The sequence below is a fragment of the Siphateles boraxobius genome, unplaced genomic scaffold (assembly GCF_051911475.1).
Source record: "Siphateles boraxobius isolate OS27281-9 unplaced genomic scaffold, OSU_SipBor_1 63, whole genome shotgun sequence".
In the NCBI taxonomy this organism is placed as follows: domain Eukaryota; kingdom Metazoa; phylum Chordata; class Actinopteri; order Cypriniformes; family Leuciscidae; genus Siphateles; species Siphateles boraxobius.
In genome coordinates, this window is record NW_027509190.1 from 2,505,632 (window position 1) to 2,522,942 (window position 17,311).

At 40.7% G+C, this 17,311-nt stretch overlaps 1 pseudogene; it reads right to left on the bottom strand.

The window, feature by feature from the left end:
* The window catches only part of LOC143719436 (FGGY carbohydrate kinase domain-containing protein-like), a 62,667-nt pseudogene that overhangs the window by 26,097 nt on the left and 19,259 nt on the right, over positions 1-17,311 (bottom strand).

The following is a 17,311-nucleotide window of genomic DNA, read 5'->3' on the forward strand; positions in this document are numbered from 1 at the left end:
TTAACAGGTTATTGTGTATGTAAACCTGCACATAGGCTACAACAAGATGCAAAACACACAACAATTCATGGAACAAATCAATCTGCATCAAGAACAAATTTAAAGGCTCAAGTCAGGCATATTAGCCTAACTAGTGCTGCACGATTAATCGTATCGCAATCGCGATGTCAAGCCAATGCGATTATATGAAGCAAAATGCTGCTATTTTATATGAAATAAACAAATAGGGCTATTAACGCAATTAACGCAGCATCTGTTATTTTTGTCATCCTTTGGCTAGTGTGTCACGCCCGGCTTTGCCGTGTGGGGTGTGCTCACTCCACCATGGATAGTATTATGTTTGGGCCGTTTCTCTCCTCCCAGTCTGAAGGGGGAGCTGTTTGTTTTAGGTCCATCCGACAACAGCTGATTGGAGGGACTATTTAAAAACATCTCCTGTCGGTTGTTTGGTCTGCTCTGTGCTGCGCGGCTCGGCATTGCTCGGGTCTCCATGCTGGTGGCAGCAGCATCATCCCACTTCTTTTTGCTTTGTATGCATTACACATAGTCTACACTTTACTGATCTGCAACACACTTTTGATTAGTTTTATTTCGTTTCTCATTTACTGACTTGTTACATTTATTGATCTAAATTATGATTTCATCGTATAAATTAACGTTTAATAAATTATGTTTGCTTTAACTTAACAAACGGTGTGGTCTCCCCTATGTCATTGCTACTGTGAGCCAGGTAGTCGTGACATATGGGGGCTCGTCTAGCCATTTGGATCCCGAATTGTAAGTAGACTACTATAATTCGCAATATTGTGTAGGCTGGGTTGCGTGGGTAGTGCTACGTCATTGGTGGTCTCCCCTATGTCATTGCTACTGTGAGCCAGGTAGTCGTGACAAGTGTTACATGATCCCGCTCTTATTCGTGCGAATGCTTTTGAACCATTCATTCGCGACAAGACAAAAGAGAATTTGCTGCATCACTTGAATCACTTTTGTCGGGACAGTACGATTCCATCGGTATTGGTGAGTAAATGAGCCTTGTTCTTGGACTTAGTGTGAAGATAGGTTAGAATAGTAGGGGGGAAAATGTTTAGGGGGAAACTCCGTTGTTGTCCTGTAACATGAGCTGCATTCCGCTTCACCCGATGTAATTTGTGTGGTTGGAATTGTTTAGTAACCCGAAAGACGTTGAGGTTTAGTTTTGATTATTTGACTGGATTTATTGCTGTTGGCTGTTTATAGACCATAGCCTGGTTTGATTGTGATGGGTGACTCGTAATTTAAGTTGTAATAATGAGTACACTTGAGGCGTTTTTGGTTGCTCCTTCAGTGGTCTTGCTTGCGGCGTTGAAAATGAAACAATTGCATAGTGTGGCTAAGCACTATAAAATTGATGTAACATTGCCGAGGGGAGCTAAGAAGCATGAGCTGTTTGACTTTATTCGTGCGTGTTTGATTGACAATAACGTGTTACCTGACGAGAAATTGCCGGAGCGCTATGGTCAGGGAGAGTCGAGTTCAGATAGTGAGCCCACTCCGAGTTTGTTTGTGGACCCACAGCCAAAATCCAGTATATTAACATTTGAACAGCAAGTCGAAATGTTAAAACTACAACATGATTTGCAAGAAAAAAAAAAAATATTGGAATTGGAACAAGAATTAGCAAGGAAAAAATTAGATGATGAGTTGTCTCAAAGAAGGCTTGATAACGAAATGGACCTTAAAAGGTTAGAAGCTGCACAGAAAGACAAGGATCGTGAGTTGGAATGGGAAAGGCTTAAAAATTTAGAGCAGGAACGTGAGATTGAGCGTACTAGGCTGCAATTAGTAGCTGAAGGTAAACTTGGCAAATCGCAGCAATCTGGTCTGGCCGGTATGATCAAGTTCCTGCCTAAATTTAATGAGCACGATCCAGATGTGTTTTTTTCGTTATTTGAGAATATTGCTACTGAGCAAAAATGGAGTGATGAGGATAAAATTGTATTGTTACAAACTACGTTAATTGGCCGTGCTCAGAAGGCATTTGTGGCATTACCGTCTTCTGAAAAGAGGGTCTATCGATCCGTTAAGACAGCTGTCTTAAAGTGTTATGAGTTAATTCCCGAGGCTTATAGACAGCGTTTTCGATCATGGAAAAAGTAAGACAAGCAGACTTACGCTGAATGGGCTGGTGAATTAACCAGTTTTTTTCATCGTTGGCTTACAGCTGAAGAGGTTGATTCTTTTGATGAGTTGTGTGATATTATAATATTGGAACAGCTTAAGAACACATTGCCTGATCGCATAGCTACTTATATTAGCGAACATCACGTGAAAACAGCAGCAGATGCTGCTGTTCTTGCTGATAATTTTTCTCTCATAGACAAGACTCCAGCTCGTGATTTTTGTCCGCGTCCTAACATTAATTACAGAGAACGTCGCTATAGTCGTGTTAATACGGACACATCTGTGTTTTCAAATTCAAGTGCACGTGGTAAACCATCAGATTTCGATATTAAAACCGACTGTAATTACTGTTTTGGGAAAAATCATTGGAAAAAAAATTGCCCAGTGTTATTGGAGCGAAATCGGGGGAAGGTTGATGGAGGAAAAATTGGTCTCTGTATCTCATCTGTTCCCGGTGTGCGCTCAGGGAGTAAAGATAAGAAAATTCCAGAAAAGACATTGGATCGTGCACAATGTACTGCGTCAGTTGATAAAGGTAATGCACAGAGTGATGAGTTTGAATTTTCTGCATCTATGATAACGGATTATGCACCGTTTGTTACGGAGGGTTTTGTGGCATTGGTTGGAGACGCACGTCGCGTTCCAGTGAAAATTCTGCGTGATACGGGTGCATCAGAAAGTTTCATTTGTCAATCTGTCTTGCCTTTCTCGTCTGAATCTGATACAGGAAATTGTGTTTTAATACAGGGAATTGGTCTTCAGTCATTTCCAGTGCCGCTGCACAAAATTCAATTGTTTTCTGGTTTTGTGAATGGGGATGTAACCATTGCGGTGCGTCCTTCTTTACCTATAGAGGGAGTTGATCTGATTGTGGGTAATAATTTTGCTCATGATCGTGTTTTTCCTGATCAGGTCTCACCACCTCCTGTGGTTAAGATTGGAGCTTCTTTATTGGATGAGTCAGATAGTTGTCAAAAAGATTTTCCAGATGTTTTTACAGCGTGCGCTGTGACGCGCGCTATGGCGAATAAGCAGGATGTAAACTCGTCTGATGTATCCAAGTACACGTCTGCTCAGGTATTTATTCCGCAGTTACCAGTACCTTTGTCTCGTTTTGACTTTGCTGAGGCTCAAAAGAGTGATCCAAGCTTAAAGAAATACTTTGAGTTGGCTGTAGATGACAATTTAGATCGCTGTTATCTTGTGAAGGATGGTTTGTTGCTAAGAAGGTGGTCACCTACTGTGGGAAATGATGTGAGAGATCAAATTTTGCAGGTGGTGATGCCTGAAAAGTTTCGTGATGTGGCACTAAAAACAGCTCATGGGGAAACAGCGGGTCATTTTGGGGTAAGGAAAACATATAATCAACTGTTACAACATTGCTACTGGCCACGGATAAAGAAGGACGTTTCACGGTTTGTTCAAACTTGCCATGTCTGTCAGGTGGCAGGTAAGCAAAATGCTGTCATTAAGCCTGCGCCTTTACAGCCCATTCCATCTGTTGGTAAGCCTTTCGAGCATGTGATCATTGATTGTGTGGGCCCCTTACCCCAGTCAAAATCAGGCTGTGTTTATTTGTTTACCATCATGTGCCAAACGACTCGCTATCCTGCTGCGTATGCTCTGAGGACCATTACGACAAGGTCTGTGGTGAAATCATTGTCGCAGTTTATTTCAATATTTGGACTTCCTAAAGTCATTCAAAGTGATCGTGGTTCAAATTTTACATCAAAAACGTTCGCAGCAGCCTTGAAACAGCTGCGTATCCAGCATAACTTGAGTAGCGCGTACCATGCGCAAAGTCAGGGGGTTTTGGAGCGATTCCACGCCACTCTTAAGTCTCTTTTGCGTGCATATTGCATAGAGATGAAACGGGAGTGGGAGGATGGATTACCATGGCTTTTGTTGGCGGCTAGAGCTGTTGTGCAAGAAAGCACAGGTTTTAGTCCCAATGAACTGGTATTTGGTCACAAGGTTCGTACCCCATTGTCTGTGTTGTCAAGTGATCTGGATTCAGATGAACCACCAAAGAGTTTGCCCAGTTATGTGTATGGTTTCCGCCGCAGGTTACTTTTGGCATGTAAAATGGCAACCGAAAATTTGACTGATGCCCAAAGAAAAATGAAGCAAAATTATGACCGTAAAGCAGAAGCTCGTGTCTTTAGTCCAGGGGATCAGGTTGTGGCATTGTTGCCTATACCTGGTTCTCCTTTTGGGGCAAAGTATTCAGGGCCTTACAGTGTGGTTCGTCAAGTGTCAGAGACTAATTATGTGGTTGCTACGCCTGACCGTAGGCGGGCGACACAGTTATGTCATATCAATTTACTTAAGCCATATTATGTATCGTCACGGTCACCTAGTTGTAAGGGTGAATCGTCTGTCTTAGTTGTGGCAAGCACGTCGGTAGCCTCTCCAGAGTTAGAGGATGATGTGCAGGGCCCTGACGATTCCATGCTGCATGCTCGTCTAAATAATTCAGAGACGTTGGGCAAGTTAGAGGGAGTTTTAGATCATTTGGATTTGCAACAGCGGGAAGAATTGAAAGCTCTAATTTTTGAATTTCCATGTCTGTTTTCAGATACTCCGACCTGCACAACTTTAATCGAGCATGACATAGAAGTCGGTGATGCAAAGCCAATACGTCAGAGGTTTTACCGCACTGGTCCTGATAAGCGTAAAAGTCTGGATGATAGTGTCCAATATCTTTTGGAAAATGGTCTTGCCGTACAGTCATACTCTAGCTGGGCTTCGCCCTGTTTGTTAGTCAAAAAACCTGATCATACGTACAGATTTTGTACGGATTACAGAAAAGTGAATAGTGTAACAAAACCAGACTCGTATCCATTGCCTAGGATAGAAGATTGTGTTGATCAAGTCGGTGCGGCTCGTTATGTGAGCAAATTTGACTTGCTTAAAGGTTATTACCAGGTTCCTCTTACTCCTAGGGCACAAGAGATCTCTGCTTTTATTACGCCGTCGGGTCTCTACTCTTATACGAGAATGGCTTTTGGGTTGCGAAACGCCCCTTCTAGTTTCCAGCGGCTCATGAATCGAGTCGTTGTGGGACTGGAGGGGTGCGCTGTGTATATTGATGATGTGGTCTGTTATTCAGACACTTGGACGATCCACCTGGCTCGCATACGTTCATTATTTGAACGTTTTGCGGCTGCAAATCTCACTGTTAACTTAGCAAAGTGTGAGTTTGCTCAGGCTACAGTGGTGTATCTGGGAAAGGTGGTCGGACAAGGGAACGTTCGGCCTGTGAGAGTGAAAGTCCTGGCCATTGACAAATTCCCACGTCCTGTCACTAAGAAAGAATTGATGCGCTTCCTTGGAATGATAGGTTATTACAGGAATTTTTGCTGTAATTTTTCATCTGTCGTTGCCCCACTAACTAACCTGTTGAAGGGTTCAGTTAAATTCAATTGGACTGCTGATTGCCAACACGCATTCGAAAACGCCAAGTCTCTCCTGAGTTCTGCACCTGTCTTGGCTGCTCCTAGGTTGGAGGAGCCCTTCCAGCTGCAAGTAGATGCCAGCCAGGTAGGGGCAGGTGCCGTTCTCCTTCAAAAGGATGAAAATGGGATAGATAGACCAGTTTCCTATTTTTCTCGGAAATTTAATTGTCACCAATTTAACTATTCAACCATCGAAAAAGAGGCCCTGGCCCTTATTTGGGCACTCCAACATTTTGATGTGTATGTTGGTGGTGGGTTACACCCTGTGGTGGTCTTTTCTGATCACAATCCTCTGACTTTCCTCTCTTCTCTTCAAAATACTAACCAGCGCCTTATGCGCTGGGCTCTTTTTCTACAGCCTTATAATCTATCTATTAGACACATCAAGGGGTCTGAGAACGTCATGGCTGATGCTTTGTCACGGGCTCTTGATGACTGTTAAGGGGTGCCTATCTCTTCTCCAGTCTCTAGTTCTTCTCTCTTGCCTCCGGTCTTTCCATTCTTAAATTGCTATCCAGGCGCCAGGATTTGCTGGGTGGGAAGGAGGGGGGGGGGGGGGGGGGATTATGGGAGGTGAGTATGGGTTAATTTTTTGTAGTGGCTGTTGTATTAAAGGGGTGGATGAATGGGGTCGAGAGTTTGGTTTAATCTAACCTTAGTCTTTCGGGATACTGGTTAAAAGGGGTAATGGGTTTAGACATTTTATTGTTTTTTGGGTATAGTTTTTGTTTTTAGTATTGTTTATGGGAAATGGTAGTGAGTAGAATGTAGTTTTACAGAGTCCCACATGGGTCTCTGTTTTGTGGGGGGAGTGATGTCACGCCCGGCTTTGCCGTGTGGGGTGTGCTCACTCCACCATGGATAGTATTATGTTTGGGCCGTTTCTCTCCTCCCAGTCTGAAGGGGGAGCTGTTTGTTTTAGGTCCATCCGACAACAGCTGATTGGAGGGACTATTTAAAAACATCTCCTGTCGGTTGTTTGGTCTGCTCTGTGCTGCGCGGCTCGGCATTGCTCGGGTCTCCATGCTGGTGGCAGCAGCATCATCCCACTTCTTTTTGCTTTGTATGCATTACACATAGTCTACACTTTACTGATCTGCAACACACTTTTGATTAGTTTTATTTCGTTTCTCATTTACTGACTTGTTACATTTATTGATCTAAATTATGATTTCATCGTATAAATTAATGTTTAATAAATTATGTTTGCTTTAACTTAACAAACGGTGTGGTCTCCCCTATGTCATTGCTACTGTGAGCCAGGTAGTCGTGACAAGTGTTACATGATCCCGCTCTTATTCGTGCGAATGCTTTTGAACCATTCATTCGCGACAAGACAAAAGAGAATTTGCTGCATCACTTGAATCACTGCCTGTGAATGTCACTGCCTGTGAAAATGTATATAAATAAAAATAAAAACAATAAAATGTGTTGCTTAAATAAATAAATGCATAATAATATTTTTCAAAATAAATAAGTTGTAAATTAAAATTTAAATAAAGTGCAAATTAAAAAGTATAGCTTTATAATCTGCAAAATAATTTGATAATTGTTTCAGCAGTCTACATTTTTGCATGGTAGAACCTGAAGTTGCTCTTCATATCTGTTATAAATGAACAATAACAATAGTCCAATTTGAACAAGCTACAACTCCCTATTTATGTTCCCCTCTTAATGAGACACTTGGGCCTGCTTCACAGATAGTGGTGGGATGGTGCATTGTAACGGCTGTTTCACACCGCAAGCGTGAGCGGGGCTTGAGCAGTGCGTCAGCGTAACTACATCGTCACTGCAGCTGCAGACACGCGAGAGTATTCACACTGGAAGCGTTTGTACAGTGTCACAGTAGCGGCTCCAAAGCTACATATAAGTGAACAATTATTTACAAAGACAACTATACATTTGATTTTAGAAGTTGGTAAACCATATAAATGTCAGTAAACAACAAAACAACCAAGAAAACAGCTCCAATCTTGTCGTTTCAGTCATAGCATATTTTCAATAGGTTTACAAGAATGCAAACTCCGCAGATAAAGCACACACACACACACAAAACCGCACACTCGGGTTTGATTTGGGTTGTGCTAGCCTATGTAGCTGTCTGTGTATTTCATAAACTAAAAGAAAGTTTTTATATAATATTTTCTGGCTATTTTACTTTAGGTTTTTTAGTTTTTTATAATACACCATACTTTCACCCAAACTGAATTTGCCTATATTCCTTGCCTTTTTTGCCTACTCTAGTTCTTGTTAAAACTCACTAGACATGCTTATTCTGTGCATTTTGGGCACTTTTTGTGTGAAATAAAATTTATTTTGTCCATCTAAAGTGTGCTTTCACTTTAATGGAGCGTGAGCATCGCAGCAAAAATAGACTCGGCGCCGAATCCCCCGCTTCACTGCTGCTCACGCGACGCTCCGGCTTGACGCTCACGCGCTGCTCCTGCTCGCAGTGTGAATGCACTCATTGATTAACATGCAAGAAAAAAATATGCGCTGCTCACGTGCCGCTGACGCTTGCGGTGTGAAGCGGCCGTAACTGTCTCATGGATAACAGTGGTCATTCTGGTGTCTTCAATTGATAACTAGTTTGGTCCCGCGGCCCTCGCGGCCCACAGGTGAAAAACGTAAAGTTTTCGCGGCCCTCCAGGTGGCGCTCGGGCCGCGGCCCTATGGTTAAGAATAGGTGGCCTATAGTATGTTTTGTCAAAAATAAAGTAATCAAATAATATGTTATTATGTGTTTGTTCCAATGTAGCCTAGGCTATATCCAAAGTAATGAATCCTTAACTTTGAAATATGTATGATAAAATGTATACTTTAGTTTTTACAAAGAAAGATTGCACTTGAATTGTTGTTGTAATTGTAACATTTTTAATAAAAAAATATATTTACAAGGTAGATGTAAACAAACTATTAAAAGGTAAATATAAGCCTTTTCTTTAAATATTTTTTATTGAGTTTTATTAGTGACAAATTTGGGGAGAGGATACTGTTGTAAACCTTGTTCTTCTTAAGTGTAGAAAAACTCAGAAGCGAAGACCAGGAAACTTGGCTTATCTTTTAAGCAGGATTCTTTATTTGCTTTAGTCTGCTTCGTCCAAAATCTTACCCAAGTCTAACTAAGGCAGTATACATTTTAGTTCATATACCCTTTCAGGGGGAGGAATTACATAAAGGTGGAGACACTCTGAAACAAAAGCATGTAAATGAGGCATACAAGTTTAGGAACTTGCCCTAGACTGAGAGTGTTACCCATCCTAATCCAATCAGCATAACAGTGTAATGTAAATATCCTAATCCAATCAGCCTGACTCTTCACCGATACCTTCACATTATCATAGAGCTTAATGGCCAGGCAGTGGATAAAGACAAAAGGTGATAGTCTCAGTGCTCTGATCAATTTAACTTACAATAGAAAGAGCAGGACAGACAGGAACAGGCAGGTCTGTGACATCAGATGAGAAGTAACAAAACGGTTAATGTCCTATGCCTCAAAATGGTAACTTCCTCAGTTAAAATACTGTTGAACCTAAATTGAAACATTTTAATAAATTTGTAACACTACAACGCCTATCAAGTAAGGGTACTGTTGGCGGTGGAAATGCAAGCCAGATCAGGGTTTACCATCCCAAATCGTACTGTACTGTACCGTACCGTAACGTACCGCTCCGTGGAAACGAGCCATTAGGTACCGGTTCCATATTGGTACCAGGTTTCGGTACACAACCCTTGTTTTCACTATGAAAATCTTCACACCCTGTTAGAAATATATTTTCTCCCTCAGCATAAATCTATAACATAAGAAGGATTCTTTGTTCAGCCTAAAACTGACACGTTTGCACATTCTTTTCTATGTATGTAAAGTTAAACATCTGGTATTCATTAATGAGGAAGGGAGCCCCCTCCCTTCTCCTTTCTCTTCCTTTTCTTTCTTTGTGTTTCTATGTTACACATTGAAGAGCTTCCTCTGAGCTCCAGGATTGCAAGGAGATTCTAGCGCATACTGCCCATATAAAGAAGTTGTAATATAAAGTCTATATGATATGCCAATGATGTAATGTTTGGTTCTATTGGTTAGACTTATACTCCTCCCTGTAATACTTTGCCTATATAATGTATAATTTAGACATTATGAGCTGAGCGTTTTGTCTCCCTCCGGCGCTGGAGTTGTGAATTGTTTATTCATAATAAAAAAACAAGAATTTTGGCACTTCTCGTTTGGACCATTTCATTTCGATTCTAACACTTGGGGGCGTCGTCAGGGATTTCTCCAGACAGGTAAGAATTTTTTTTTTTTACAAAAGAGAAAGTTGATTCTTACTGTCTGCTGAGAAAACGTATTTGTAGTGCCGTGATTTTTACCATATTTGGTGAAATCAGCCTCGTGTTTTAATTAATGCGGGAAGAGCAGAAAAAAGGGAACTGATCTCTCTCTCTCTTTTTGTTATTTGTCCTTGTATAAAACGATACAGGACGGTAGCCTCGTATTTTTAATAAAAAATGTGAGAAGAACAAGCAAAAGAGATTTGAGCTCCCTCTTTCGATGTTATTTGTCTTTGTTTAAAACGATACGGGACCGGTTATTCTCGTGTTTTCGATAAATGCGGGAAGAACGTAAGGAAAATTGATCACTTTCCTCCGTTTTTTGCAAGAAAAAAATAGATTTGCTACACAGATAATTTGTTTTCTTTTGCAAAGTCTATTTTAATTTCCCTTTGGTCTAGGGCTATGAATAAATAAATCACTATTTTTTTTCTTTTAACTTTCTCTTTTCTTTTCTTCTCTCTTATTTCTCTCTCTATTTGCCAATTTACTAACACAATTAATTTGAAATTGTATACTTTTCTTTGAGTTCTGTAAGGAACCTAGCTATATGAAATATTAATAATCAATAATAACTTGTTATGATTAATTTTGAATATTTGGGTCAGTTAATTGGATTAACTTGACATGGCTAAATTAATATTACAATCAATTAATCAGTTCGTCCAACGAACTCTTTTGATTATTCATTTATTCTAAGAAAAGGGTATCTTCCCTGGCCACAGAAGAATAATTATTTCTTAATATGTACAGCGTTTTGAGCATGTAGCAAGAACCGAAACCATAAAGGGACTTCGTATTGCAAGCAAATCAGAACCAAATACATAAAGTGCATAAGTTTTATTAACTAAATCATAAACATGAATAAACTAAACACACACATATACAGAAATAGGTAAGTGATAGGATTAAATTGGCAACCGGAGAAAGGGTCTATGACAGGGGTCGGCAACCCGCGGCTCCGGAGCCGCATGCGGCTCTTTCATCTCTGTGATGCGGCTCCCTGTGGCTTTTGAAAATAATGAATGAGTAATTAATTGATTAAAATTTATTTAATTTTAATTCGTTCGTTTTTAACATTTTCGCACGTATGATCACACACCGGTGTGATCAGTCTTGGCTGGTCCCTGGAGCGTACGCTAGAACGGTCAGTGCATCACGTGATCAACTGCTAAATTCAACCGTGCTGTTGCGAGTTGGCTGGCGCTGAGCCAGAGACAGACGCGCTCAGTGCTGTCATATATCACAACTATTCAGTGTTTTCAACCACATAATGTTTATTTTAGGTTTCAGACATTTAAATACACATAAGTACTAGCAAAAAATATATATTTTGAGTTTGTAAAATACACACTGATGTCTATGGAAGCGGCAATAATGGTCCTTTCCATTATAAAAAGACAACACGTTTTATTCATATCAGATACACATTGTGTAAGTAGCTTTATATTTTACCCTATTCCTCTCCCAGTTCACCGGCCACTTTCACGTATTTCGTGAGAAGTTGAGGAATTGACGTGTTGTAAAATAGCATCGCGCAGCCCATATCGCACAAGACGCACATACAGCTCAACTAACGTGCACGTTATAATACATTGTTTTTTCCTCATAAATGCGAACACGAAAAACAATTTTTTTAAAGATGTGGTAGCATTGCATCTGGACGGGTTAGTGATAATCCGTGTCGTGATTATCTATTGTCTGCTATATTTAGGCCTACTTCTTATTTGTTAAATAGGTAATTAAAAACCTACAGGTAATTGGTCGATGAAACATTTATTAAAATTAAGATACAATTAATACAAAACGAAATTCACTTTAAAGAAAGGCTTTGTGCTTTCTGTTTGAGGTCTTTGTGGAAGTTTTAGTGCCGCTTTCAGAGAACTGTCACATATTTGACAGTCGGAATATAGGTGTTTCTTGTTATAGCTAATACATTAGTGAATATTTTGAATAAAGGAAAAATGACAATGTGGTTGCGCACGTGACAAGCAATGACGCGTCACCATGGAAACATTAAAGTGACAGGTTCTAAATAACGGTCGCCTAGATTAGAAACACTCACAATATTTTAACTTTACGTGTGTGAAAGGTTTAAAATGTAATTCTAAATTTGAAGATTATGGTGATCTTGTAACATCTCATTTGTAACACAAAAACGTATTAAAATCTTTTGTCGCTCTTAATATGCGTCACAACCGCCAATGTGCGACACCCACCAGCGCGCGATTTTTTGAACTTGTCCAATGGAAAATATTTCATGTCTATGAGCCAACTATGGAGAATTCTAAGAAAAGAAAAGTGTCGGAAGAAAACAGAACGTTCAATGCTACATGGGCTCATTTATATGATTTCACTGCTGACGAGACTGGTTTACCAGTATGCTTAATATGTACTGAAAAACTAGCAAACAATAAAAAGTCAAATGTCTCAAGACATTTCCAGAATAAACACGCAGCCTTTGCTCAAAAATATCCGGATGGAGATGAGAGAAAAAAGGTAATTTCGGAACTGCTGCGGAAGGTTGATCTGAGCAAAAATCACTTCAAGAAGTGGATGAAGTCTGCAAATTCAAGTACATATGCTAGTTTTGTAGCCGCTCAGGAAATAGTCAGGCACGGGAAGCCGTTCACAGATGGAGAATACTTAAAAGAATCTTTCATTAAGATTTCAGAACATCTATTTACAGACTTTAAAAACAAGAGTGAAATTGTGCAGAAAATCAGGGATATGCCCCTCTCTGCAAAGACTGTCAAAGACAGAACCATAAAAATGGCAGAAGACATCACCAGACAGCAAATTAAAGACATTAATTCAGCTGTGGCATACTCAATTGCCTGCGATGAATCTAAAGACAAAGGTGATATTGAACAAATAGCGCTGTTCTGCCGTTATGTAAACTCTGCTGGGCCACAGGAAGAAATGATTGAGTTGATACCACTAAAAGGCCAAACACGGGGGGAGGACATCTGTGAGGCTGTCTTGAATTGTTTAAGAACCAAAGGAATAAACACCACCCACCTGATGTCAGTGGCTACTGATGGGGCACCAAGTATGGTAGGAACGCATAAGGGCTTTGTGGCTTTACTGCAGAAGTCGCTGGACAGAAAGCTGCTGACTTTTCACTGCATCCTGCACCAAGAGGCACTGTGTGCTCAAACATTTCCTCCGGAATGCACAGAAGTAATGAATGTTGTCATTCAAATTGTCAATAAAATAATGGCAAAAGGTTTAAATCACCGTCAGTTCCGTTCGTTACTGGACGAGATGGAAAGCACATATTCTGATCTCCTGCTGCACAACAAAGTCCGGTGGCTGTCCAGAGGGGAGGTGCTGAAACGCTTTGCCGCGTGTCTGGAAGAAGTGAAAACTTTCCTGGGCAGCAAAGGGCTCACGTTTCCTGAGCTGGAACAGCCTGAGTGGCTGGAAAAGCTACACTTCATGGTAGACATGACAGCGCATTTGAACACGCTGAACACAGCTCTTCAGGGGAAAGGACGCACAGCCCTGCACATGTTGGAGGAGGTTTTGGCATTCGAGCGCAAGTTGACAGTGCTCGCCAGAGATTTACAGAAAGGTACACTATCACACTTCCCCAATTTGAGAGAGTTCAAAGAAGCTCACATGATAAATTCGGAGTATTTACAATCTGCAATCATCGCAATGCAAACATCGTTTGGGAAACGATTCTGTGAGTTCAGAGAGGAAAAAAACACATTATCCTTCCCTGTCACTCCTCTAAGCATCGATCCATCCCTGCTGAATACGACTGCATTGGCAGGTGTGAGTCAACCTGATCTTGAGATGGAACTGGCCGACATAGCCGACAAAGACATATGGGTGTCCAAGTTTAAACGCTTGACAGCAGACCTTGAAGATGTTGCCCGTCAGAAGGCCGTTCTTGCTCAGAATCACAAATGGCGTGATATTGAAAACCTCCCCAAACCTGACAAACTTGTGTTCGAAACTTGGAATGCTATCCCCGACGTTTATGTGAACATGAAAAAGTATGCACTTGGAGTCCTGTCGATCTTTGGATCCACATACGTATGTGAGCAGGTGTTCTCCAACATGAACTATATTAAAACCAAACATCGCGCACGCCTCACAGATGACAGCTTACGATCCTGCGTAAAGATGAAGGTGACGGCATACAGCCCTGATGTGCAGACGCTGTGCGCTGAGGTTCAGGAGCAGAAATCACATTAACCAAGTATGATAAATATTTTAATTGCCTATTATTTTGTATACCGTATATTCATATTTTTTTTAATTATTGTTCATTAAAGTAGTCCTTTTATTATTCAGGTTGACAGCTGACTGCACGCGCCAGTAGCTAAAATGATGACGGCACACAGAGAGAGGACGGCATTTTTGGTTTGCTGCCGGTGGATAATTTAAGTTCGGCGTTTTTTCATAAATTTAGTCATTGAGTATTTTAATTTATTTTACTTGAAAGTAACCTTCAAGCCAACGTCTTTTTTTCGGAGTTCAAAATGTTTTTGTTGCATGCAGAAATGTAATTTCGTTTTCTCTGCAGTCATTCATTGATTTAATAAATGCAACACATTATAGTTTGTTTATACATAATAAAGACAATACATAAATAAATAAACTTATATGCAGTGTTATTTCATTGGGTTTTGTGGCTCCCAGCGTTTTCGTTACTGTGGGAAACGGGTCCGAATGGCTCATTGCGTGGTAAAGGTTGCCGACCCCTGGTCTATGAGAAGAACCATCAGAATTTCATTTTCACATTTCATTGAATTGAATACTTGCATTTGTAGTGGGAACAATTCTTGAAGTTGTTGAAAATTTAAGTCGTTGATGGTTCCGGCAGTGTGAAGTGGAAGTTGGTTGAGAGTTCTCTTTCTCCAGGAACGCATGGCTGGTTTGGTCAGGGCCTGGGGCCCTGTTGAGGCCACGCTGAGCACCCAGGAGAAGTGAGGAAGTCGGAAGAGTGAGTGATTGGAGTCGTTGTTGGTTGGAGTCTTTGTTCCAAAACTCCTGAGATTGTCCTTGGTTCTTTGTGAGAGTCTTCTCTCTCCTGCCTGTGCCCATATCTGGTTGGATCGAGGCCTGCTGGGCCCTGGGGCCCCTGTGGAGGGGGAGGGGGTTCCCCAGGATCACCAGAACAGTGTTGTGGCTGGATGAAAGAACTAAGAGAGGGAGGTCACATGTGGGCTGTCTCTAATAAAGCCTGGAAAAGATCCTCCCCTAAGGGTTGAACTCGACCAATCAGAAAGGTGACATGTCTGAGAGGGAAAGTGGCTCTTAGTTGATTTACGGGTCTTTGTCCCTAGCGTGGTTATACCTTCATTAATGCTCAGATAGCTATAACACATCCACACTGCATTCTAGAAGAAGGTGATGAACATCAAAGTGTGAGTCATTAAATGAGGATTAATTAGGTAGGAGGCATGATACAGGTGAGGTTACATTGATCGTTAGTTGGTTGTATACCAGGATACATACCATAATATATACCTAATAGTACACGAGACAGTCAACCATTTACACTGTTTCTTTCACAGTTTTATGCATGTTCATTTATAGATCAGTTAGTCTATGATTAATGCAGCAAAGTCTGTTTTAAAGAGGGTTTCTGTTTCATAGTCTCTCTCTTGTGCATGTGGCCACATTCCTCGGAGGTCGTAAAATCTCCTCATCATGCCCTGTAACATGACACTGTTTCTGCCCCTTGTGTTCGTTCATTTGGGCTGTTAGTTTTGGAGTTTCATAAACCTTTGTATATAATGAATAATTAGTGTCTGATTGGTCCATACCCTACAGTTCCATTTGGCTATATTGCAATTTATTTAAGTTGCATGAAGGAGAAATTTTTGTGTGTGTACAAAGGGGAATAAAATTAGTCCACCGTTAGAAAATGAATCTCCGAAAGATTTTATGATTAGAAATAATCAAGCATTTTTTACGGAGCCATATGTGTCAAATTTAGCTGGCTGGTCAACTGGCAAAACACAATTAGATGCGTTTCCTCGTGACGGCTCATTTAAAGACACATATATGCGTGAAGCAAAATACATGATTTTTGGAAATTGGGGCGATCCTGATTGGGATTATTCGTATATGAAACGTACCTATAAGATCTGGAAAGACATGCAATCTTATTGGAATCGTGGTCCAAAAGTGGATAACAACAAAAATCTTTCTCCCCCTCAAGCTCAACAGCCTGAGAAGGAGAAAGTTATTTCACATCCTGCTGAAGTCAGAGCGCCCCTCCCTCCCAGATATGAGAGCATTCAAACTTCTCCTGTCTCGGAACCTATAAAAAATAAATCCTACCCTGTTGATGAAAATTATTTACTATTTGTGAACACATTTTTGAATAACATGCACAACGAGACTGCACAAATGATTCGAATAACTATAACCAACATTAGTAACATTTCTGTTGATGAATTGGGTAGACGCTTGCGTGAACTGTCGTCTGCTGGGGCATTTGAAAACTCCAGAGGAAAAGTTCCCGCAATGTTCCAAGTAAATTCCACTGTCCAAAATCGCCCGCCACCCAATGTTAGGAATGACATAAAGTGTTTTTTTATGTCACACACAGCGGACACACACAGCGATTTTGCAGAAAAAAAGCTGAGAGATTTCAGCAAACTAATGAGAAACCGATGTTTAGGCGCTCTGATGGCCTCCCTTTCTTTCTCCCTCTGAAAGACAGAGACCTGTGTATCCGACTGAATGGGGAAAGGAATGACGGACATTAAATTCTATAGGAATAGATAATATTCCAGTGGTTTGTAATTTGACACCACCTTTATTTGTTACTTCTAATGATATACCATCATTGTTCAAAATGCATGATTTTTTGCAATTATACCTGATTCTTTATTCTGCTTGTTAGGTAGAGATTTAATGCATAAGTTGGGTGTTAAATTAGGATTTGACTCTGACTCTTTGCAACTCATGTTTCCAGCAGCCTTTTCTCTTACGACCGACACAGGAAGTGCTCTCTTCGAGGATGTATCTGCAACTGAGCTCGGACAGGAAGTAGCTGATGTAAACCCGAAATTGTGGGCGGCCCATAAGGATGACGTGGGACTTCTTGATATCCAACCTTATGTGGCCAATTTGACAATGAATAGGCCTGTTTTTTTTTTTAAAACAACATTCGCTTTCAAAGGAAAAAGAGGAGGGAATTCGACCCCTCATTGATCAGTTTCTGGCTCAAGGCATTCTGGTTCGCACTCATTCACCTTACAACACACCAATTAATCCAATCAAGAAAGCAAATGGTTCTTGGCGCTTAATGCAAGACTTGAGAAAAATTAATGATTTGATAAAACCACATGCTCCTATTGTGCCAGATGTACAAACTATTATTAATTCTATTCCTT